The sequence below is a fragment of the Trichomycterus rosablanca genome, chromosome 18, assembly GCF_030014385.1.
Source record: "Trichomycterus rosablanca isolate fTriRos1 chromosome 18, fTriRos1.hap1, whole genome shotgun sequence".
NCBI lineage: Eukaryota > Metazoa > Chordata > Actinopteri > Siluriformes > Trichomycteridae > Trichomycterus > Trichomycterus rosablanca.
Genome location: NC_086005.1, coordinates 14008447 through 14035493, shown reverse-complemented (window position 1 = coordinate 14035493; position 27047 = coordinate 14008447). Strand labels below are relative to the sequence as shown.

Sequence of the window (27047 nt, the reverse complement as noted above, 5' to 3'; positions counted from 1 at the left end):
CCTGCCATGAATGTAAACAAAGTGTATAAAACATGATGTTAAAAATACTACTAAATAAATTTAAAAAATCATATTTACCAATGGTACAAATAACTGTGAAGTAAACTGTACATGACTAAGTATTTCAAAAATAGCCCCATGTTATTTAATGTCATTTTGTCACCTAATTTAAAACACCTAACCAGAATCTGCCCTGTAAGTGAACTTAAAAATCCCTTTGTATGCATTTCATGAGGAAGGGGATTTGAAAAGTGCTTTTCAAATAAATGACTGATTTAAACATAAGTCAGGAAATGAAACAAGGCTTTCTAAAGCTAGTGACCGCACAGTAGAGCAGCAACTATTTATTTGACATCAGGAAGTGGGGAGTACACACAGTAAGGTATTTTGGTGCTAGGGCAGAGCAAAGACCCCTGTTGTGAAGGAGAAACCCTATTAAACTCCAGTGTAGTCCAAGCCTAACCGTTCAAAAGAGGATTAAAGGCTTGGGGCTCCAGTAGGAATGTTCCACACTCGTAATAGTGATGATTTTAGAACGAGAAGTTAACGTCACTCTGTAAAGGTCTAGTTTCAAATCCATGAATCCCTATGTTGTGGTTGTTTCCAAGGCTAAGTGGCATAAATGATACCCAAGTACTTATGCTTATAAGTCCTACTGGACCATGAGCGTCAAGCAGTCCGTCTATTTATGTGCACAGAGGTCATACACACATCATTCAGGTCTTAAAATAAACCCCCAACACCCTTCATTCATTCAGAAACAAGGGAAGGAAAAAGGAAAGAAGACAAGGACACATGGAATGAGGGATTTCTTTAACAAATGACCGGAGATCTATAGATTTATTAGGATTTTAACGTCATGTTTCACTCACTTTGGTTACATTCATGACAGAAACGGTAGTAACTAGATACACAAGATTCATCTGTTCAAGTCTTTAATGTCAAACACAGTCATGGACAATTTTGCATCTCCAATTCACCTGACTGCAGTTTTATATCAACAAGTCTTCATTCTTTGTTTCATGGATGGATGGATGGATGGATGGATGGATGGATGGATGGATGGATGGATGGATGGATGGATGGATGGATGGATGGATGGATGGATGGATGGATGGATGGATGGATGGATGGATGGATGGATGGATGGATAGATAGATAGATAGATAGATAGATAGATAGATAGATAGATAGATAGATAGATAGATAGATAGATTTTCTATTTCTTTGTTACAGCAGCTCACATCAGACAACAATTATTGCATACATACAACGTATAACATTCAATAACAGTATAAAAGCAAGCAATAAAAATAATATTTACAGTATAATACTATACACATGTAAACACTTTTATGGTGCATGCATAGCATACAAAATGTAGGTATTTATTAGGTATGTAAACATTGGTCTTATGGTGCATGCATATTAGGGCTGCACGATATTGGAAAAAACTGACATTGCGATTTTTGTTTTTCCTGCGATATATATTGCGATATAAAAAAAATGCAGGAATTTTCACCACATTATTAATAATATTAATAATGCATGTATCTTACTCTAAATAAGGAGCTCATCTGTAAAAAAGCATGGTGCCTACAAGAGATACAAAAGATTATGACAAGCTACATCTTTGTACTCGGTTGAAACTGAGCATTAAACTAAGAAAGCTTCAATATCACATGAGGGAATTAACAGGATTGACAAAATCGGTCATTTAATATTTTATTTCACAATCAAAACCTCTTTAAGTAGTACACATTATTTAAAAAAAAAACTATACAAACAAAAGAGCAGCTATACACCTGTTCGAAATCCGAGATGCCTTACTGAGCTCACTACTGAGGCGTCTTAATATTTCAATGTTATTTTGACTCAAGAACGAGTGAGAATCAGAAGCGTCCTTAGTGATGAAGGCAATCCCAGAATTCATTGCGGCATCTCTTCTCTCACAGAAAAACAAACATGGCTGACGGTGCGGACAAAGTCATTTTTAAACGTAAATAAATAATTATTGATTTTTAACGAGTGCTTTTTGTTTGCAAGTTTGGTTCTTGTCAGCAAATGTAACAGTTTTCTGTTCACGAATCGAGATGTTATATTGACATGTTAGCGCTGTCCCACCTCATTCCATTGGTTTTAATGGCAAGATGCTAAACGCAAAACCCCATGGAATCGCTAAGTAGCGCGTTCGAATAACCTGTAGATATGTCATGGAAAATGAGAATTTTCGTTTTGTGTCAAGCAGCAAAAAAGTTGTAGCATGACGTATTTGATTTAAATTGCATTAATTGACATCGCACGTCCTGCGATGTGACTATTGCGCATGCACACATCGCGATGACGATGCTGAAACGATATATCGTGCAGCCCTAATGCATATCATACAAAAAGTAGGTATTTATTATAAATTATTATGAATTATTTAAAATTATTTTAAATTATTGTGAGTTGTTGATAAAGACAGAACAACATAGTGAACGTGGCAGTAATGTAGAACAGTAGGATGAACATAAACACCGTAAGCAAAACCAGTTCAGGATTTTTGTACACCAAGTCTGTGGTTCATTACAACTAAATATGGGTCGCCCCTAACATTTGGTATTCTAAAGATATACCATTAGTGACAATGACAACATTAGTGTAGTTATTATAAGACAACAAACCAAGTTTTTCCCCTGAGTTTAACATGCAGTAAGACTCCATACTGACACAAAACAGCTTTACTGATAAAGCCAAATGCACGAAACCCACATACACTGGAAAAACCTGCAATACTCATAATTAAATCAATTCTACGTAGGACCTCAGGGACCATGTTGCTATGTGGCACCTCCTCTACCAGCTGCGTCACCATTCCGGCCCACTAAACACCACAACATCTCTATGCTGCCCTGTACTTCTGGGTAAATGTCTTTGTATAGCTCACGGCTTGACGCATCACATGCACTTGCTGTATGAGAGACACGTCTGTTAATCTGATAGCAAAACTGACTGGATTTTCTCACCCCGCCAAACACAAAACATACACACACGCCACAATGCTAATTAACAGCCTGGCATGTCTGTGTGTCTGTTCGTTGCAATTCCCTTGATTACTCACTCCCTGTGTGCAGGCACATGATTAGGGTAGGAGAAGAATCACAGTAATCAAGGGACCGCTTGAAACGTAGACTCTGTGCGCACACGCCCATCAGAGCAGAGCACAGACATGTGAGTAAAGCTGTGAGGCTCACCCAGTAACAAATTTATTTTTAACCCTGCTTATTAGAATTGTTAGTTAAAACAGTGGTTCCCAAAGTATGGGGTGTGGTCCTGGGCTATTGCGGGGGGAAGCATCAAGGCAAATGAATGAGGCATGTTTGCGCAATTGTACTCTAAAATTGATTTGTCACTTTATTATGTTTTGTTCAAAAAGTTGCCGTCTTGTATAGATTACAGTGTGTAAAATGAACTCCAGTGGAGCTTGGAAGCACATGTACTTTAAGACATGTACGTGTGTGTTGGAGTGGGGGGGGTCTCCAAAATATTCTTATCTATAAAAAGGGGGCTCTGCAGAAAAACAAAGCTTGGGAACCACAGAGTTAGAATAAGGGATGCATTTAGCTTATCTTTTAATTGTAGAATAGTAGGAACATAAACAATGTGAGCAGGTTAAACAGGTTGGTAATCTGGTTAATTAAAACAAAAAGTCATGATGATTTGTTTATCTTTCACCTGTTAGTCACACTAGAGACATGACCTTCACTCCATCACAATCTTTTATGCTCTCAAATAAAAGATTTTACTTGCTTAATAGCCAGTCCTCATGTCCAGCAGTGCTTGCCATGTTTCATGTCACCAGAGTAGTTATTTGTTGCTTTTAACACATAACTAATCCACATGTGCTGTTCTTCCTATCATTTTTGGCTTATCCACATGTGCTGTTCTTCCTATCATTTTGGTTTTTTCCTGGTAGAGCTGACACGCGTGGAATTAGCCTGAGGTATTTATCACAAAATGAAAATGTAATACCTGACTGATTATATGCCACATCTTTTAAAAGCTGTACTTTAAGAGCTGGGTGGTGTTCCAGATGTTTTTCATGCCTCAGGCTTTGTAGCTTTCAAGGGAACTAAAGTCAGAATTGGGGTTGTGCCTCTGATAAGGGTTAGAGGTCTGCTAAACGTAGTGCAGGGCTTTAAATATAGCATGCGGGTTCAAGCCAAGGCCAATCCAAGCAGGGTCTCGCAAAAGCATGGTGTAGAAAGTGTAGAATGTGTTTTACCACAACTTTATCCTTATCAGGGATGGGTTTTATTGGAATTACTGGGCATGATGAAGCAACACCCCAGACAGGACACCAATCCATCGCTAAGCCTCAGCATCTCTGAGGATCGCGGGGACCCAACCAAGCAGCGGTCTGTGTGTAGACGCTCGACCAGCCGATTGCACAGCTGGGAATCTATCAAAAGCAACTGCTCAGTGTGAAAATAGCCAACAGGCATAGAACCAAATATGAGGTGTGCTGCGTGTTTAATTCTGACACAGTAGAAATACCATATTTGGACAAAGGAATGTGTTTCGATCCATCCGTCACAGTCCTTGTTACACTTTGTTTAGTCTGTTCACTCAAACACTAAAGAAACTACCTTGTGGCTAATAAGATCCGTCGGTTCCTTTTTCAGTGGTTTGTTTCGTCATTGCTTTTCCTGTAAGGGTGGAGTCACTACAAAGTGGCCTTGTTTGAGAACATAGGGAGCACTATAAAAGTAAAATGAATGCAGCTGTTTTGTGATGCATGCAGTAGGTCTGGGTTTACAGTGGAAAAAATGGCTTCCAGCAAATAACTCATTATCTGTAAGTAGACTTCATCTAGATTACAAGTGTCGCTGGTCTAATGACCATTCGGAAGAAGAAATTGAGAGGCATCAAGCTTGACTAGGCCTGTGGGAATAATCCTGTGTAAGAATTCACATGTAATTAGAGGACAGAGATGCTAAAGTGGTTTCCATACCCACAATGGAAACAATGCACATGCCAAAACATGAAACATGTATCATGTTTAAAATGAGGCTTTCAAGCTAAATGATTTAATTAATGCATTAGTAGCAACATTGAATCTCATTACTATGGCACACTAGACACTAGATTTACCATTCTGCACAGACATGAGCAAAATCCTCCACTGTCTTGTCATTTGAACACCACACTAATACCCCCTCTTTCCTTAACAGCCTTGATTCATTATGACATGAATTTTACAAGGTGTCGATCACTTTGGGATTTTGATTTTGGCATAATTGTTCTGCACCCACTAAAGGGGCTCTATTTGATTCAAGTTTAGTGACTGGCATAGCTACTGAAGTACACTGAACTCAATCACATGTTGCATTCTTTTTTTGCTCCATTTTATGAAGATAATATTTTATTACAAGAAAACATCACTACATATGGCCAAAAGTAGGTGTACAGCATTTTTAAATTCCAGTATGCATTTATAAAAGTTGACTAAATGGACACAAATTCTCATAGACGCTCTAAAATCTTGTTTGAAACCTTTCTGATGAGATTGGAGGCTGTTATTAATACAAAGAGGGATCCAACTCTATATTAAGTCCATGATTTCAAAATTAATAATCACTTATGCTAGTTGCTCCCAAAAAGAAAGCACTGATCATGTTTTTCTATGTTCCATTTCTACTGTTTCTCACACATTTATACTGGCCCAAGCTCAGTAGTACTAGTACAGCCGGCAAAGTATATACACCGATCAGCCATAACATTAAAACCACCTCCTTGTTTCTACACTCACTGTCCATTTTATCAGCTCCACTTACCATATAGAAGCACTTTGTAGTTCTACAATTACTGACTGTAGTCCATCTGTTTCTCTACATACTTTTTAGCCTGCTTTCACCCTGTTCTTCAATGGTCAGGACCCCCACAGGACCACCACAGAGCAGGTATTATTTAGGTGGTGGATCATTCTCAGCACTGCAGTGACAATGACATGGTGGTGGTGTGTTAGTGTGTGTTGTGCTGGCTAACAGATTTTACTGAATAAATGATTTGGCACCCCCCAAATCTTTAAAAATACATTTCAACACATTATAATTAAATAACTGTTCCAAAAATAATTTGTCAAACTAATTTCTTAATACAACATCCTCCCAACCCCAAGCCCCCCCCCCCCCAACAGAAATCATGAAAAAAACGTGTGGCCTGAAATTGTTAGGGGGTCTGCGGCGTCTGATGGACTTACCACCTGTTCTCAGCGTCGCAGATCTTACAGAACAAAGAGCAGCGTGGCTTCTAATAGAGAAGCACGCTGATTAGTGCGAATGACCGGCACCTGCGCGTCCACTATATAAGTGGGCGTCGCCCGATTACCGGCGTCGCACCGTTTGTTCTCTTACCTGGTTAATGGCTGCCTCGCACCAGCCTCTTTCTTTTATAGCTTAGGTGGTTCTCCTGGCGCCGTATGGTGGCAGGATGGGTAGGTCGTAAGGCCGAGGTAACTAGACCTAGCATTTTCAGTCTGGTGCGACTGTCGTGCAGCCCTCGCGCTGCTGTTTATTTAACCAGCGTCCCCTCTTTGTCAGCCGGTTAGCTGCCGGCTAAGTGCTAGCGCCGCAGCACTCGCCCAGCAGCGCTTTGAGCGCTATCCACTCCCCGGGGTATTCAGTAGCGTTATTGGCTCCCGCCTAGCGAGCCGCGCTCTCCCCGGAGCGACCCAGGTTCGATACCGGGCTTCGCTAATTTTTCTCTATTACTCTTGTTACCGGCCGCTTCCCAGCCTTACGCTGGTGACAGTGCCGTTCGGGCTCCCTGCTAGCCCGTCTTTTGTTTTCGCCCTTCTACCAAGTCTCGGTGGGTTTTTCCGAGCGCGTTCACGCTTGGCGCCCCCTCATAGACGCCTGAGTCCCCGCCTCCTCTAAGCCTCGCTGTAGCGAGCTGTGTCGGCGCGGCTCCCGCGAGTTAGCGACCAGGGTTCGCGACTCGCGTTTTCCGTTTTGTGTGTTTTGTTTTCTCTGTTTATATTTCAGTTAGCCAGGACGATTTCGGCTGTATTCGGGATCCCCGGATTGTTTTTGGTTTATTGCCCTTTGTTCTCTGTTCGTTTCGGTTTACCTTGTGTACCTTTTAAAATAAAATCTGTTATTTTTGAAATCTCTGCATCTTGGGTCCTCTCTCTCTGCATACACGTAACAGTACGGTGCGACCACCATGGACCCAGCAGAGATTCCGCCCATGGCCGATGCCCTCCGGCATCAGGGGGTCGCTTTGGGGAGGCACGAACAGGCCCTCACTGAGCTGACGCAGCAGGTTGCTGAGATCGCCCGGCTGCTGTCAAACCTGGCGGCCAGCCCGGCGCTCCCCGGCCCCCCCCCCCGTTTCTTTACCTCCTCCGGCTCCTCCTGTAGGAGTGGAAACCTCCATTCCGCCCCCCGAACGTTTTTCAGGGGAGGCGAAGAAATGTCGAGGCTTCCTCCTACAGTGCTCCCTCACGTTCGAGCTCCAGCCCTCCCGCTTCCCTTCGGAGCGCTCCAAGGTGGCCTTTATAACATCCCTGTTAACCGGCAAGGCCCTAGAATGGGCGACAGCTCTTTGGGAGCAGGGTGCCCCTGAGTGCGCTTCCGAGGCCGCCTTCAGGGAGGCCCTGAAGGATACCTTCTTTCACCCCACCGAGGGGAGGGAAGCGGGTCCGCGACTGCTCGAACTGTCCCAGGGGGGACGCTCAGTCGCCGAATACGTCATCGAGTTCCGCACTCTGGCGGCTGAGTGCGGATGGGACGAGGGAGCATTAGTCGCCATTTTCCACCGCGGGCTAGGAGAAAGAATTAAAGACGAGCTGGCTGCTCGAGATCTTCCCACATCTCTCAAAGCCTTCTATCTCCTAGCAACCTCAATTGACACCCGACTCCGACAACGCGTCCGGGAGCGAGGGTCCCACCAACCCTTTTTCCGGCCTCAAGGTCCGCCCCGGGCCGTTTCGGGAGATCAGGGCCCGGAGCCCATGCAACTAGGGTCAACCCGGGGGGGCGCCCAACATCCATCCGGCCCCTCCACGAGAGCTCGCCCTCGGTTAAACGAGTAGGCCGCTCTCGTGGTAGGGAGTCGAGGGCGTGCCACTCCGCCATCCCTGGGCAAGGCCTATTTCTCAGCGCATTGCTACGCTGGGAGTCCGGGTCCACCGATCTCAAAGTCTGTGTCGATTCAGGCGCGGTGGAAAACTTTATTGACCACAACCTGGTACACAGGTGGGGGATTGAGCTTCAGCCATTACGGGTCCCCATTGCGGTTCACGCCGTGGACGACCGGGCGGTGGCCGGGAGTCCAATCACGCATCAAACGTGTCCTCTCACGATGCGTTTGGGGAGTCATGAGGAACGGGTCACCTTTTTAGTGACCCAGGTTCCCCAACTTTTAGTGGTACTGGGGCACTCATGGCTTAAGAAGCACAACCCCCAGATCGACTGGCAGACCGGGTCAATCTTTGCGTGGGGTACTAGGTGCCAAGATGCTTGCCTGTTGCCAGCAAGCTTGTCATCGGCCCCAACAGCGTCCTTAGAGGCGACCCCTGATCTGACCCGGGTGCCCCCTGTGTACCATGACCTACAGGAGGTATTTAGTAAGTCCCGGGCGCGGGACTTACCCCCACACAGACCTTTTGATTGCGCCATCAATCTGCTTACTGGCACTTCTCCTCCTAGGGGGCGCCTCTTCTCCCTGTCGGGACCGGAGAGGATCGCCATGGAGGAGTATGTCAGAGGGGCGCTCGATCAGGGGTTCATCCGACCCTCGACCTCCCCAGCTGGGGCGGGATTCTTCTTTGTGGGAAAGAAGGATGGGACCCTGCGCCCCTGTATCGATTATCGAGGTCTTAACGCTATAACGGTTAAGGATCGTTATCCGCTGCCGCTGATGGCCACAGCTTTTGAAGCTCTTCAGCGGGCTTCCATTTTTACGAAGCTGGATCTACGCAGCGCGTATAACTTGATCCGTATCCGGCGAGGGGATGAGTGGAAGACTGCGTTCATTACGCCCACGGGACACTATGAATATCTGGTGATGCCCTTTGGGTTAATGAATGCCCCTGCGGTCTTCCAACGCTTTATCAATGAGGCCTTACGGGAGGCCCTTGACCGATACGTCTATGTCTACCTAGACGATATCCTGATTTTTAGCCGATCCATCAAAGAACATGTCAGGCACGTCCGTCAGGTTCTTCAGCTTCTGCTCGACCACCATTTGTTCGTCAAGCTGGAGAAATCCGTGTTCCACGCCCCATCAGTCTCCTTTTTGGGGTTCGTAATCTCTCAGGGCGCCCTGCAGATGGACCCGGCTAAAACTAAAGCAGTGGAGGCTTGGCCGACTCCCAGTTCCGTACGCCAAGTGCAAAGATTTCTGGGCTTTGCTAACTTTTTTAGGCGGTTCATTCGGAACTTTAGCACGGTCGCCGCTCCTTTGACGGTCCTGACGGGCAAGGGTCCGTTCAAGTGGACGGTGCAGGCCCAACAAGCCTTTAACAGGCTTAAATCTCTCTTAACGACTGCTCCGGTCTTGCAGTTATCTGACCCCGAGGAACCCTTCATAGTTGAAGTGGATGCCTCGGACGTCGGAGTAGGGGCAGTATTGTCCCAGAGAGTGGGTCCAGAAAAGAAGCTCCACCCCTGTGCCTTCTTTTCCCACCGTTTGACTCCTGCCGAGCGTAATTACCCGGTAGGAGACAAGGAGCTTTTGGCCATCAAGTTGGCACTTGATGAATGGCGACACTGGCTCGAGGGGGCTAAACATCCCTTCCTTGTTTGGACAGACCACAAAAACCTGTCGTTTATCCAGCAAGCGAAGCGGATGAATTCTCGTCAGGCCCGCTGGTCTCTTTTTTTCAGTCGGTTCCACTTCACCCTGTCCTACAGGCCAGGGTCGAAGAACACTAAGCCGGATGCGTTGTCCAGGCAGTGGGACCTGACTAGACCCGAAGCGGAGCCTGTTCCCATTATTCCCCCGAGCCAAATAGCAGCCCCTGTAACTTGGGGCATATTCAAGACTGTTCGGGACGCCCAAGCAGCTGAGCCCGACCCAGGAGGGGGTCCGCCTGACCGACTGTTCGTACCATCGACAGTTCGCCGTCAGGTGTTTGAGTGGGCTCATGCGTCATCATTTGCGGCACATCCAGGAGTCTCTAAGACCCTGATCCTACTGCGCCGAAAATTCTGGTGGCCGCGGATGGAGGGGCTGGTCAAGGACCTAGTCCGAACCTGCGCAGTCTGTGCTACTAACAAGAGCACAAGAGAGCGTCCTCGCGGGCTCCTCCGTCCATTGCCAGTCCCTTCGAGACCGTGGTCCCACCTGGCACTGGACTTTGTCACAGGGTTGCCAAGATCCAGGGGATTTACGGTGGTACTGGTAATCGTAGACCGGTTCACCAAATCTTGCCTCTTCGTTCCGTTGCCCAAGCTCCCGTCTGCCATGGCCACAGCACAGGCTGTTCTGCAACATGTGGTGAGAGCACATGGGGTCCCATCCGACATTGTCTCGGATCGGGGTCCGCAGTTCATCAGCCAGTGTTGGCGAGCCTTTTGCCAACTCCTGGGCGCGACGGCCAGCTTATCCTCGGGGTATCACCCCGAGTCCAACGGGCAATCAGAGCGGGTTATTCAAGACCTAGGCAAGATGCTTCGGTGCCTAACAGCAGGGAATCCAGCCACTTGGGCGGATAAATTATTGTGGGCCGAATTCGCCCACAATACCCTGCACCATGCCGCATTGGGTATGTCACCATTTGAGGCACAGTACGGCTACCCGCCTCCACTGTTTCCTGATCAGGAACAAGAGGTTGCGGTGCCGTCTGTGCAGCAACATGTCCGTCGCTGCCGCGCCGCCTGGCGAAAAGCAAGACAGGCCCTCTTGGTCTCTCAGCGCTCCATGAAGCGCAATGCCGACCGCAGGCGACAGCCGGCTCTGACGTTTCGGCCAGGCCAACGTGTCCTCTTATCGACGAGGGATCTCCCCGTCAAAGGTACCACACACAAGTTGGCACCGAGGTACATTGGCCCGTTTAAGGTAGTCAGACGGATCAACCCGGTGACATATAGGTTGGAGTTGCCTCCCAGGATGAAGGCACACCCAACCTTTCATGTCTCCCAACTGCGCCCGTTCGCGAGCGGGGGAGCTTTACCCCTCCCACAACCTCCCGCCCCTCGTATCATCCAGGGTGCCCCTGCATTTACGGTCCGCCGCCTCCTGGATAGCAGGAGAGTGCAGGGTAGCACCCAATACCTGGTGGATTGGGAAGGTTACGGCCCCGAGGAACGTTCGTGGGTACCGGCTCGACAAATCCTGGACCCCGAACTGATCCGTGAGTTCCGTAGGAACCGGTCTGCGGGTCTTGGGACCTCGGGTGCTGTCCCTAGAGGGGGGGGGTCCTGTTAGGGGGTCTGCGGCGTCTGATGGACTTACCACCTGTTCTCAGCGTCGCAGATCTTACAGAACAAAGAGCAGCGTGGCTTCTAATAGAGAAGCACGCTGATTAGTGCGAATGACCGGCACCTGCGCGTCCACTATATAAGTGGGCGTCGCCCGATTACCGGCGTCGCACCGTTTGTTCTCTTACCTGGTTAATGGCTGCCTCGCACCAGCCTCTTTCTTTTATAGCTTAGGTGGTTCTCCTGGCGCCGTATGGTGGCAGGATGGGTAGGTCGTAAGGCCGAGGTAACTAGACCTAGCATTTTCAGTCTGGTGCGACTGTCGTGCAGCCCTCGCGCTGCTGTTTATTTAACCAGCGTCCCCTCTTTGTCAGCCGGTTAGCTGCCGGCTAAGTGCTAGCGCCGCAGCACTCGCCCAGCAGCGCTTTGAGCGCTATCCACTCCCCGGGGTATTCAGTAGCGTTATTGGCTCCCGCCTAGCGAGCCGCGCTCTCCCCGGAGCGACCCAGGTTCGATACCGGGCTTCGCTAATTTTTCTCTATTACTCTTGTTACCGGCCGCTTCCCAGCCTTACGCTGGTGACAGTGCCGTTCGGGCTCCCTGCTAGCCCGTCTTTTGTTTTCGCCCTTCTACCAAGTCTCGGTGGGTTTTTCCGAGCGCGTTCACGCTTGGCGCCCCCTCATAGACGCCTGAGTCCCCGCCTCCTCTAAGCCTCGCTGTAGCGAGCTGTGTCGGCGCGGCTCCCGCGAGTTAGCGACCAGGGTTCGCGACTCGCGTTTTCCGTTTTGTGTGTTTTGTTTTCTCTGTTTATATTTCAGTTAGCCAGGACGATTTCGGCTGTATTCGGGATCCCCGGATTGTTTTTGGTTTATTGCCCTTTGTTCTCTGTTCGTTTCGGTTTACCTTGTGTACCTTTTAAAATAAAATCTGTTATTTTTGAAATCTCTGCATCTTGGGTCCTCTCTCTCTGCATACACGTAACAGAAATAGATGATTTTACATGTCTGTCACCATGCTCGTGAGTAATCTACAACTGTGTGAAAGCTGGAATGTACACTAATCTTTCAAGTCCAGTCGGCCTTTTTCAAGTAGAGAATAAATGTGCTGCCGAAAGCTCACAGCGGAAAGCCTGGATTTAGTGAAGCTAAGCTCACCAACAAGGCTTACATTTTTATTGATGGGAAACGGGTACAGTGATGCCATTAATAAGAACAGAGCTGGTCTGAGGCCAAAACCAAACATTCAGTTTTGCCAAAAATAGCAGGTTACTGAGTACTTACACACAGGTTTTGAACCAAACGTACTGATTTGCCAAAAATAGCAAGTTACTGAGTACTTACACATGTTTTGAAATGTTTTGATTCAACATAATTATGCAAATTACAAGAAAATGTGTGCAGAAGATGCAAAAAGCAGATTGGCGTTGTGTAAAAACAATGAGTGGCACATAGGTGTTTTTAGCATTTGTTATGGCTATAGGAAAATTTAGTGGGTGTGTAAAGATTAGTAACATTCAAATCAATAAATACTCAAAGAAACCCAATAGTCAATGCCAGAACTTAGCCCCACATTCGAAGCTTATTGGCTAGGAACTGATTCCAAACAAAGCATGAATTCCTGTAATCAGGTAATAAAGAACAACTCTGCAAATAGGAACTGTTTGCCCTAAACATATATACAGTAGACCCTTGCCTTACGAAACAAGTGACCGTCTCTCTCTCTCTCTCTATATATATATATATATATATATATATACACAGTGAAGCCCGAAATTATTCATACCCCTGGCAAATTTTGACTTAAAGTTACTTTTATTCAACCAGCAATTTTTTTTTTGGACCGGAAATGACACAGGCGTCTCCCAGAAGATAATAAGACGATGTACAAGAGGCATCATTATGGAAAAAAATATTTCTCAGCTTTTATTTACATTTGAACAAAAAGTGGCATGTCCAAAATTATTCATACCCTTCTCAATAATTAATAGAAAAGCCTTTATTGGCTATTACAGCAATCAAACGCTTCCTATAATTGCTGACCAGCTTTTTGCATGTCTCCACTGGTATTTTTGCCCATTCATCTTTAGCGATGAGCTCCAACTCTTTCAGGTTGGAGGGTCTCCTTGCCATCACCCTGATCTTTAGCTCCCTCCACAGATTCTCAATTGGATTCAAGTCAGGACTCTGGCTGGGCCACTGCAAAATGTTAATGTTTTTGTCCGCTAACCATTTCTTCACCACTTTTGCTGTGTGTTTTGGGTCGTTGTCGTACTGAAATGTCCACTGGTGCCCAAGGCCAAGTTTCTCTGCAGACTGCCTGATGTTGTTGTTGAGAATCTTGATGTATTGATCTTTTTTCATGATGCCGTTTACTGTGATTAGGTTCCCTGGTCCATTGGCTGAAAAACACCCCCAAATCATTAGGTTCCCACCACCATGTTTGACAGTGGGGATGGTGTTCTTAGGGTTGAAGGCTTCTCCTTTTTTACACCAAATGAAGGATACATCATTGTGGCCAAACAATTCAATTTTTGTTTCATCTGACCATAAAACAGAAGACCAGAAGTCTTCTTCTTTGTCCAGATGAGCATTTGCAAAGGCCAAGCGAGCTTTTGTGTGCCTTTTCTGGAGAAGTGGCGTCCTCCTTGGTCTGCGTCCGTGGAACCCAGCAGTGTGCAGTGTCCGTTGGACTGTCTGCCTTGAGACGTTGCCACCAGCAGAGCCCAGATTCACCAGGATGGCCTTGGTGGTGATCCTTGGATTCTTTTTCACCTCTCTCACTATCCTCCTGGCCAGCACAGGTGTCACTTTTGGCTTCCGACCACGTCCTCTGAGATTTTCCACAGTGCGGAATGTCTTGTATTTTTTAATAATACTTTGCACTGTAGCCACTGGAACTTGAAAACATTTAGATATGGCCTTATAGCCCTTTCCTGACTTGTGAGCTGCCACAATGCACAGCCGCAGGTCCTTAGTGAGCTCCTTTGTCTTAGCCATGACTGTCCACAAACCAACTGCAGAGAGTTGCTGTTTTTCACCTGTTGAGTTGATTAAAACAGCTGTTCCCAATGAATCAGGGTAATTAGGATGCTTTAGAACAGCTTGGACTATTTGGAATGGTATAGAACTTTGGATTTTCCCATAGACTGTGACAGTTTGCAAAGGGTATGAATAATTTTGGACATGCCACTTTTTGTTCAAATGTAAATAAAAGCTGGGAAATATTTTTTTCCATAATGATGCCTCTTGTACATCGTCTTATTATCTTCTGGAAGACTACTGTGTCATTTCTGGTCAAAAAAAAAAATTGCTGGTTGAATAAAAGTAACTTTAAGTCAAAATTTGCCAGGGGTATGAATAATTTCGGGCTTCACTGTATATATATATATACAGTGAGCGAACATTCGAACAGCAGACGGTGTTTTTCCGGTGTTTTCTTTATATTTTGTAAAATTCTATATCAAAATGGCCCCAAAGAAATGGCCGTGTAAGCGTAGTGCTGAGAAAATTAAAAAATCTATTACTATTTGTTGTGTTGTATAATTACTCCTGCCAGTAGCTGTCACTGTGTATCAGACAGAGGGGACAGTGAGTGAGAGAGAAGAGGGAAGTCGGCTGAGTAAAGTATTCTTTCTTTAGTGCAATTACACCTACAAAATACAACACTATTGAAATAAAGAAGGAAATAATAGAGAAATATGAGAGCTATTGTTGTTTCTGGTAGATACATTTTATATAAAAAAAGAAGAAAATGTATTATGGTGTATAGTTTATTATTGTTTATTACAGTAATGTATATTCTATAATTTAAGATTTGAGGGAAAATATACTTGTATTTATAACAAAAAAGACCATTTAAGATATTAGAAAGGTTAGGTAAGGGGGTGATTTGGGAGGTCGTGCACAGATTAATTGTATTTACATTATTTCTTATGGGAAAAATAGGTTTAACTAACGAACATTTTGATTAAGAACAGCCCTTCGGAACCAATTAAATTCATAAGTCAAGGGTCTACTGTACAGTAGATGAGTTGCCCAGAAAAGACTGTTGTTAACACTTGCACACACAAAATAATCCAACTACAGCTAGTTAACTAAGAACTGGAAAACTATTTTACGGTCAGATAACTTGCAGCTTTGTCACTTTAACGATGCAAGCAATAGGCCCACCCAAAGCGTCATGAAGCGTTTCATCATGGTTCACTAATGTTCTGAGGCTAGAATGAATTTGAGGTCATTTTTGGCTGACCACATGTTGCTTCTGAGCTTCATGTCCAGGCAAACAACACTAAAACTAGCAACATTTTGGCCAGTACAATCACCAGACCTCTACCCTAAAGAATTATTTAGAAGTTGTAGAAAATGTACCGACAAACTCTAGCTGAACTAAGCACCAGGTAAATGAAAAAGTGGGTTAAATTTAAAAGACTGTTGGGATTAAAAGGAAAAAGTTTTTTGTCTAAATAGCTTATTTTAAAGTAAAGTAGAGCAAGATTTGTATAGTGGATTGAAGCTACATGTTCACATTTAATAATTCCAGTGTGTAATGTTTACCAGCTAAGGACTGAACACATGACTACATGTGACCTCTGCACAAGACAACTATTATGCTGACATACTGTTTAAAAAGGAGATTTGTCTTTAGCAAAATACTTTCAGAAGATCAGAATATACTTACAAAAAATAAAAAACTGGGAGTACTTGTATATTGGGAGATATTATCAGGGTGTGGCTAAAGACTTTCAAAAGTTTGCCTTCATGTTAGAAATTATTATTCACCTTTTGGCCCTTTGCTTCATTCTGACCCACATGTTCAGTTCTGACAGTTCTCACAGCAAACTCACACTTGTTTTTGACTAGGTAGTGTAACTGTTCACATGCAAAGATTTCTCTAAATCCAAACTGGTTCCTTTCAATCCTATTCAAAATTCACCAATCGAAGTATGCGTAAAGCTGTCAACAGCTCCATAACAATAAGCCCCATCAAACTGTAACAAACCAAGTTATAGTGTCTTAAAGCAATAACACTTTGTATGTCTACAGTTCCTCTTCTACAGTCCAATCAGAACATAATTCACCTTAACAGATCTATCGTGAGAAGAGCAGATTTTCATTTTGTGCCTAATTAGAAAGCAGGGGCACCTCTACAACCTACATCTTCAATGTTATCTTATTACATGGAATTCATAACTTCAAAAAAAGGTTACATAAAAATACATCAAGTTCTACATATTAATGCTGCACTTTTTTTTTTTTTTTTTGCAATTTTCACAAGATTTCAATTAAGGTCAATGTAAAACAGCGGAACAGTAAAAAGGTCATTGAACTATGAGTAAATGTCATCAGAATCTCATAACTGTAAGGTCGGAAGAGTTGTTTATAAAGTGTTAACAGCTTACCAATATTATAATATTGTCAGCAATCAAAAGAGGAAATTTAAACTGTTTAAACAAGCTGACCCAGAATTTTAATTCCGAATGACCTTAAATCGTTTTACTCCAATTGAGGTGATTAAAGAAGAATTATGTTTACTTGTTGAGCCATCGGTTCTGTTAACTGAGCTGCATGCTAATCCTGCAACATTAACATAGTTTAACAGCCGTGCCAAATCACACTCAGATAAACATTTCTGAGTATAACACAAAAAATATATATTAATTTGCAACATTATTGATCATGGTGACTCAACTTCCCTAAAAGGCTTAAAACGGGCACTTTCAGAGCTCATCTTTGATTCTGATATACAGCTGCAGTTTCACCTACCCACCTTAACCTCTTTTAATGCTTTCATGCCTTTTAATTCTTATAAATTTTATTTTAATTTTAGTTTTCTATGCAGCCACTGTTGGGTCCTTGAGCAAGGCCCTTAACCCTGTCTGCTCCAGGGGCGCCGTACGATGGCTGACCCTGCACTCTGACCCCAGTTTCCAAACAAGCTGGGATATGCGAAGAAATCATTTCATTGTAGGGCTGGGCGATATGGATCAAAAGTAATATCTCGATATTTTTTCGCTGAACCACGATATACGATATATATCTTGATATTTTTTTCATCCCATAAGGTAATAACAAAAAGACACTTCTGAGACAAAGCTACATGTTCCAAATTTTTTACAGGCACTTTTATTAACATTCATGCTGGGAAGCTTGACACAAGAACTATTCTTAGAAAAAGTTTGTTGTTTTCTAACGTATCACCTGTCGTGTAATGTGAATTACAGATATATTGTCTGGCCCTTTAAGAATGTTAAGTGTTAAGTCCCCCCCCCATTTTTGGACTTTATACATTATTTTACATCAGTCGCCACAACATAACTATTACAACATTTCATGCATTTTAATCAGCGTTCTGCTTCATGCACTTTATTATTATTTAACAGCTTCATTTGTTGTTTAATTGCTGTTTGCTCCTTGTTTACTGCAGAGTTAGTTCATGTTTGGTTGTTTATTGGCCGACAACAAGAAATACTATACTAGAAGATAAATAAATAAATAACGTGTCGGACGTCGGGCGATCATCCAGTATAAACTAACACAACCACGTACAACATCCAGTACAGAAATCACTCCCCATAATGTTTGTTTTTACAGATAGAGCAAATGTATGCACATCACATATACAAACACACAAGTCAGAACAACAGGAGACGCACCGTTACGTTATTATTACTGTTTATAACACTTGTGCATGATTTACACTGTTTAAATATATGAAGTAAATACGTGCATGTCAGCGCGTGCATGCGCCTGAGTTTGTTTATTTCCGTTTTCCGATATTGTTTTTTGAAACGAATAACGACTCGTTTTCTTGTTTTTCAACTTTGGGATTTGAAGTGAAAAACGAATGAGCAAAGGTACACGGAGCTGGAACCTTTTGTCTGGACTTGTTTTCGGCATTCTCTACAGAATACATTATTCTGCTGCTCATCTGACACTTCTCCACCACTGAATCCGAACCATCTCCAAATAACTGAGCCATTATTATTCTTTTTACTAACCCGCTCCTCCACCGTCTCCATGCTATCATGGGAGTTTTACTTACAGAAATGTGTTCTGAGGGCAGAAAGAATTGGCGGTGGGGAGGGGCGAGTTGTGTTCAGTGAGGGAGAGAGGCGGGGCAGGTGAACATGTGCAGAGACAAACTGGGAGAAGAGAAAGACGAACTGTCGGATCTAATTGGAACGCAACATCTACTGTATATCGATATAAGCGATATTGTCTTATCCTATATCGCGTATGAAAATATATCGATATTTTATAAAATCTCGATATATCGCCCAGCCCTATTTCATTGTACTGTACATCTGCATATGTATATATGACAAATAAAGTATATCCTCCTTAATGATGCATTAAGGTGGTTGGAACACCTGCCCAGCCAAAACCTAACAAGCAAAAGCAAGGCCTATGAATCACCTAACATTAGGCACAGACACAGCAGGAGCACAACACAGCTGCTCAAAAGAAAACTGTACAGTCATTACAAATTTACATTTACAGCATTTGGCAGATACCTTTTTTCAAAGCAACTGAGGATTAAAGGCCTTACTCAGGGGCTTGAACCAGTGAACTTCTGATTACTGGCCCAGTTCCTTAACCGCTGAGTAACCACAAATTGACAGCGTAACTGCCTAAATAGCTGAAGACAGGTTACAGTCTGACTTTGGACAGACTTTAATCAACCATCAGAAATACTTAGACCAATCAGACTAATGAGCTATGCAGAGTCTATTTTTAGTCCTCTGTGTAATGAATAAGCCTGGTATGCAGCTCTGGTGGGCTAAATGGCACCTCCCATTACATGCCATTACAATACAAAGTATGAATCTACATTTACATTTTCAGCATTTAGCAGACACTTTTATCCAAAGCGACTTACAGTACTGTGACAGTATATTATCTAAGCAATTGAAGTTAAGGGCCTTGCTTAAGGGCCCAACAGTGGCAACCTGTCAGTGGTGGGGCTTGAACCGGCAACCTTTTGATTAGTAGTCCAGTACCTTAATCACTAGGCTACAACTGCCCTAGAATCTAGATACACTATATGACCAAAAGTATGTAAAGCTGACCATGAGCTTGTTGCACATCCCAATCGAAAGCCTACCACCCCACCACCCCCTGAAAGCTTTCCACAGTGTTTTATTGTGTGTTCCATTTAGTATTAACATCATTTCTGAAGTCAGGTACTGATATTAGATGAGGCCCGGGTCGCAACTGATGTTCTGATTTATCCCCAACTTGTCAAATCCTACCTTAATGAAATTTGCTTTGTGCACATGGGCTAGAAAAGGAAAGGAGCTTCTCTGTTGTCACAATGATGAAAGCATATTTTTTTATATAAAGGATTTACACCTTTTAGCAAATGGTTTGGCTGAAAACCCTGAACTCAATAATTAGGAAAGCCGTCCACATTGTGGCCATATAGTGTATTTAGTTTAACAGACATAGTGACTGAAAACCAACGGAGCCATATCAAAATAAAAAAATAAACAAAGGGGAAAACCAAACAACTGATAAAAAGAGATAATGCTCCAAGAATTAGTGGTGTTATTCGTGACTAATGACAGACACAATATTTTGAAACAGTGTGTTGGATTTTATCTCAACAGACCTAAGCAACCTTCACAATGCTTCAACACATACACGGTTTTAAAAAACTATACCATAAAGTCATACATCAGAGAATATACTGTAAACCTAAAATCATATCAAGGTACATAAATAATCTCGTCCAGATTTACTTATATCACACAGAATCAAAGCTGCACAAAAGACCAGGATGCTCACTATTTTTCACATAACAGAATAGAGTTCAGATCAAAACACTTCTACATGCACAGCATGACATGTAAGGAACAGCAGTCTTTGTATTTCCTTGATTTCTTTGGCAATATCGTTTGTTGCCTGAATGAGTGAAACATGGGGTTCTTTGTTTAAAAAACATGAATTTGATTTCCATTACAATTTTTCTGTGGGTTTTCTGGCCTGGACTTGACTTTTCGGTACAGTCCAGAGATTTCGACAGGGCTGAGCTTAGGACGCTGGGAAGGTCATTGCAAAAGCAACATAACATTGTAGCATGATTGTGTGTGTGTGTGTGTGTGTGTGTGTGTGTGGGTTTTAGGTCTTTGTCCTTCAGGAGGACCAAATAATTTTAATAATATTTACTTTCCAGGATATAGCAGACACTTTTATTCAGGACTGAAAATTGTGACCAAGTACAATCTAAGTAACTAAGGAGTACGGGCCTTGCTCAAGGGTCCAAGGTGGCAGGAGGGCAGTGGCCGGGCTGGGCTAGAATCAGCAACCTTCTGACTACTAGTCCAGTACATTGACTGCTCAGCTATCACAGCTATTTCAGTGTTAGTGTAACAGCTACAGGGGGTTCTATCACCAGCATGCTTGGCAGTAAATACAGTGTTGTTGGGTTTGAATGCCACATCCTTTCACATTTAAATAGAAGTTTGGTTATTGTGGCTTTGTTGTTATTGTCATTGTCAAAACAAGTTGCAGAAATAACTGTCCCTTACGGTGGAATGTAAACGTTTGATTTTAAATGTTAATGAAACAAATAAATGTCACCCACAAACGGTCTTAAATAAAGATATTTTCACCAGGATATTCAAATCTATAACTAAGTTGAAAATTAACTGTCCGGAACACTGTGATTTGCACGTGATGTACGGAAGACTGTTGACTAACTTTACTTCTTAATAGAAATTGGTTCTGCTTATTCCAAAATAAAGTTTTAAATATTTCTAACCCTTGTTTATATCAAACTGTGATATATTACGTTTATAGTTTTCTGTTTTGCCGTGTTTTAACCTTATAACCACGAAGCCATATTTAACTGTTTACTGAAACATCTGTCAACACTGAACAAGTGCAACCGCTTACTTATACACTCCGTTTATTCATCCCGTTTAAACTGTTTACACCTGTTAAACCGTTAATTTAACCACTATAACAACTTCAATTTCCTATTATTAAAAAAAAGCAACCGTTAAACAATGAATAAATCAGTTTGTTTTTTCTCACCGGTAGTTTGTGACAGGAGAAGAAACAGCGCTCCGCTTCGACGCTCTAAGACTGAAACCCCACACACTCACCAACCAACCGACATTTGGACCTCCGTCGCCTCCCTCTGCAATCTGATTGGCTGAGGGGAGAACGAAGACCCGCCCTGCTGCGTGATGGCGTTCCTGAAATGGGACGCTAACAGCTAAAGCACCTGCTGCAAGAAACACCACCAAAAGTAGTCAGAAGTGCACTTAATGTACACTTAATGTTAATGTTTTTGTTAGAACTTCCTTACTGTAACTAAATAATTATTACTATAACTTATTATTCAAAAATATCCAAACAACACAGTATTTATACCGAGTTATCAATCAAGGCATCTTCTTTCACCCTGACCAGCCACTTTTGATAACCTTCCCTGACCTTCTTCCTTAACTGATTGAATCTTTGTCCACTCTGCAAAATTGGTCGAGTTTAACCAGATGTACTTGTTTGTGGCATAGACTTAACTTTTCTGGACAGTCCACATATTCTCAGTAGGGTTGAAGTAAAGCTTTGGGCCATTTCATAAACATTGTAGCCATTCCCAAACCATTATAATTGTGTGTTTTCAATTATTGTAAAGCTTAAGGTGAGCAGATTTTTTTTGGCAGGCATGTAACATCGATGTTAATAGAATAGAATAGAATAGAATAGAATAGAATGCCTTTATGTGTCATATATACATATACAGGTGTACACTACAATGAAATTCTTTCTTTGCATATCTCAGCTCATTTGGAAGCTGGGATCAGAGAGCAGGGTCAATCATTGTACAGCGCCCCTGGAGCAAAGAGGGTTAAGGGTCTTGCTCAAGGACCCAACAGTGGCTGCATGGCAGTGCCAGGATTCGAACTCTCAACCTTTCGACTGATAGCCCAAAGCTCTACCCACTAGGCTACCACTGTCTATGCATTAAAAAAAAAAACAGGAGCAATTATGGTTCTGGTAAAGTCTCAGACCAATTCACTTTGCCTTTATTTCTCACCGAATTCAATGCCTGCGCTTCTCACAATATCAGTTATTCTTTCAAACCTCCCTCCACTTACTCTTCACTGTTTTGTTCACCCTTTTTCTGACTCTACCTCACTGACCATCACTGCCAAAAGGTACAGTATTTCTGAGCAAAATACATCATCCTTTCTTTTTCAAACATGCTTACTCGACTTTGTACTGCAACACCTGTGTTCCAGCAAATTCAAATTTATGCCATGACCATTCGGACACATTTTCTCCCAGCATATGGTAGCAGTTTGGGTTTTCATTTTACCCTTGACTATGAGACCACTGTTTTATGTGTTTTACACCTACAAAAATAGTGAAATCTTTATAGGGCTGTCTGTAAAGTTCTCATTGCATGCAGTGCTTGTCCTGTTTATTTGGGCAGAAAAAAATCACAAAATTATCAAAACACTTGCTAATAAGGAATTAGAATCATGCAGCAAAGTCAAGTTGCATCATATCCATGCTGCTGTACGTGTGATGTATATAGTTTCAGTCACCCCAAGAAGTAATAATAAGTTTGAAAACCTCAAATTCAACTATAAAAGAATGTGAATGAACGTGTTATTGGACAAAGAAAATTGCATGTTTGGGTTGCTAAACTGTAACTTTAATTAGCACAATAATATTGTTATTAAAATTCTATTTTATTTTTAATTATTGTTGTTAATCTCTTGTTGTACCTGGTTAATAAATTAAACTTTATCATAAGTATATACAGAATGTACTATATAGGAATTAACATATTATAGATAGGGTTTGGTATTTTTCATGGTTTCAGTATCCCCTGCAAATAAAGAGGGACTAGAGTATACTCAAATTTAACACCAAGTTAGTCTTTTAAGTTCAAAAGCTGCAAATGTTAACCTTTAAACTTTATTGATAAAAGTGATAAAAAAAAACCCACATAAAAGCCGGTCTTATTTATGACTGAAAAGTGTGTAGCTACTTAAATGTTCTCCAAAGTAAAAGCTGCAAAAAGCTGACATCAACCTGATTTAAAGAAAAGGAAATACACAGAAATGTAAAGAAGGACATCAAAGATTTTGGGATGTGACCTGCCATCTGTGAAATCCATTTATAGTGACTGCTTTTAAAGAAGAGCTACAAAAATAGCTTTTAACCTTTCACCCCTCTGCCTTACTATGCCACATATTTTAACATCATTGTTAGTGTATTTCACTTTCAAATACAGACATAAAGGAAAAAAAACTGATATTTTTTTTTTGCTTCATCGGCATAACTGGAATTAAAAGTTTTTCATTATTTTATTAATAATAAGGAGGTTATTATATAGGATTGTTGCACTTCTTATTTAAGCATTTGGAATAACATATATGCAGTAGTTCTTTTTAAATGCATTTTCTCCCCATTTTCCCTCCTGGTTTAACTCCCTCAATTTGTCTTCCGCTGCTGAGGGATACCCGATTGCATCCGAGGAGAGCACGTCGCTGTACACGCCTCTTCCGACACGCGCACAGCCCTCCTCTTCTCGCCCCTGCATTCTGCACAGGTGTCTCTTCCGCCAATCAGGGTCCTTACACAGTGTATGAACTGTACACTGTCTGGTCCACATTGTCTGGTCCCCACCCTGCAGATATGGTGGCCAATTAGTATCTGCTGCAGGCACTTTCAATTGTGCCCGCCAGATGGCGCCCAGCCGACCGGTGGCAACGGCGAGGAGTTCAGAATCTCCCACTGAATATCCCGCTGCGCCACTTGGGCGCCATATGCAGTAGTACACAAAACTACTTGTGTGACTTGTTTGCCAATACAATCTATGCATTCATTTATATTAACTAAATGTTTAATCCTGGACAGGGCCACTGCCGGTCCCACTGTTTGAGCAACCGTGGTGGTGGTACCACCCATTACAGGGCCATTCCGGGGATGGATTAAACCAGATCCAAAGGATATAAGCTGCTGTGTATCACCAACTTGTCCATCTGTGCTACCATGCTACGACTATTTATTCAGTCAATGACTGTTTTTACTCTGTAGCTGGTTCCCACCAATCTATACCATTTAGTACAATTCTACCTTACCATCCAAAACACACACTGCCAAAACATTAGGACTAATATGTTATGACAACAGCTCTCAATGAACTGTTGAGACATGAAGTCTACAAGAGTTAGGACATCACCAGCAGTTCTTTCAACTTCAAGTATACTAGGGGGATCATTCTACTGTACATCATGGTGCCTCTTTACATCTCTTCACATGCCTGAGTGTCCACATAATTTTATAGAAATTATGATTTGTTGGACGAGTCTAGTTGATGTGCTAATCATCCATCTCACCATAATCATCTTATTTTATCTTTTCACCATTTTCCAGTCTGGTTTCATTTGGAATCACTTGGTGCAAGACAGGATTACCCTGGAAAGGGTGCCAATCCATTACAGGGCTGATGGGAAATTCTTAATATTTTACCATTTTTACCAAAGCTTTCCTTAAAAGGAAAATATTCTTTGTGGCAGTTAACAATGGTATTTGAGAAATATTCAGGTTCTCGATGCCACTCCTTAGTGGTAATGAGCTGCTCCATCAGTCCTTACATGGTGAAGCACTTCTTTTGCTCCCAGTGTTAAACAGTTGCAACATTAACATGCAAGCATCCAACCTTGAAAGGGGAAATTTCTCTCATAAAAGCTCACACACATGGGAATAACCACAGCAAACCGAAACATAGCATATGTTTTATATTTTGGAAATGAAAGGGAAACCACTGCCAGTTTTAGAAGCTGTATTTTCCTTTTTTGGCTGCAGTGTGTTTTTAGGAGCTGTGGTGCTCGTCATTGTGCAGCATTTTGGCGCTATCTACTGGTCAAAGTGAAGAAATACATGCAAAAAATATATATAAATATAAATATAAAATGTTATACCCTTAGTTCCAACCATAATCTTCGTTTACTGTTTATAGTTAGATCTGTGTGTTCTTTTCGTGTCTGAATAGGTTTCTTCTGGTTATTCAAGTTTCATACTAGGTACCAAATACTAAATAACAAAACATGCAAAAAGTGGCTTGGGTTCTAAATTGCAAAATAGTGTCCTCTCTGCGATTTGTTTGTTTGTTCACCTCCCTTGCATGTCTTTGGACTGTGGGAGGAAACCGGAGCACCCGGAGGAAACCCACACAGACACGGGGAGAACATGCAAACTCTACATAGAAAGGACCAGGACCGCCCCACCAAGGAATAAAACCCAGGACCTTCTTCTCTCAGGGGTGTCTGATATTTGATTTGCTTCAAATATCATAAATGTACATTTATTTTGACAGTATATGCTATTATGAAATAAACTGCTGTGAGTATGATAATGTATTAACAAATACAAAGATTATTTATATATCTGTTTAAATAATTTGAATTATCTGTTTAGTCAAAAAGCAACGATTGGCTGTTGTTTAGGGTGGGAAAAGCCGGACCTCTGCTGGCTGATTGATGACACCTGCGCAGAGTTGGGGAATAATGCTGATCAGGGTGTGGCTCTCCATGCACAAGGCTGATCCCCATATGAACTCGCCTGTGGTCATTTCCCCAACCGAGCCTGGCACTGTGCTCTGCTGTCACTGTCAGGAAAACCTCAACACCATCCAGGCAGATGGAGGACTCTGGGCTAAAGAAGCAAGACGACTGAGCCTGTGTTTAGTTGCTTGCCCTCATAGAAGCTGCCACTCTACTGCTGCTCTTGGAATCTTCACTGGAAGTCAGGGACGAGGCGTTATGAAACATTTTTGGTTTTTATTAAAAAAAGGAAAATTGCTCTTGATGTGATCTATTTTTTGACTGACTCTTACACACACAAGAGGGCTAGGGTTACCAAATAGAGCACATTACATAAAAAAACAGTAGAATAGTCGCTGTCTGAACCTATGTAAGGCTCTGTGGTAGCAGTCCAGCAAAGCATGGATTTTGGATGCACTTTAAAAATCATGTCCTGGAATGTCCTGGATTGACCAATATCCTACTACTACTGTATAAACAAATATTTACTCAATAAATAACAAAAAAACTGACAGTAATAAAAGGAAAACGGAGATGTAAAATGAAATAGGTAAATAATGTTTAGGAGCAAAGCAGTAAGCAAGATATACAGACGTTTAAGGGCTGCAGTGTAACAGTGTAAACAAACTGTAAACAAAATAATAAAATGAAATCCTTAAAGAATAGGGACTTTTAAAGAGTCCAAAAATATCCAAAAACTCACTGTACTGGGCTGCACAATGAGCAGACAGGACACTGATTTATTGGACAGTGTAAAGGACTTACAGTGTCTTAATTCCTATACAATATTATATCCTGTACTAGGATTTCATTTATTAATTCATTGTCTAATTTACCTCCATATCTGCTATATCCTATTCAGGGTTGCAGTGGGTTTGATTCACTGGGGGAAAGGTAGAAAGCCCCATATCTCTAGTCAACATGACTGCATGTCTTTGGACCGTGGGAGGAAACCGAAGCTCCCAGAGGAAACTCACACAGACATGAGGAGAACATGCAAACTCCACACAGAAAGGACCCAGCCCGCTCCACCGGACACTTGAACCCAGGGGCTTTTTGCTGTAAGG

At 42.6% G+C, this 27047-nt stretch overlaps 1 protein-coding gene across 2 annotated transcripts in view; it reads right to left on the bottom strand.

The window, feature by feature from the left end:
- pdlim5b (PDZ and LIM domain 5b) overlaps positions 1–21543 on the bottom strand; it is a 175659-nt gene extending 154116 nt beyond the window's left edge. For both annotated transcript variants that reach the window (XM_063013956.1, XM_063013957.1), the window contains exon 1: positions 21449–21543. The gene's annotated coding sequence lies outside the window, so the exon portion shown is untranslated. The remainder of the gene's footprint in view (positions 1–21448) is intronic.
- Between the last annotated feature and the right edge of the window lie 5504 nt (positions 21544–27047).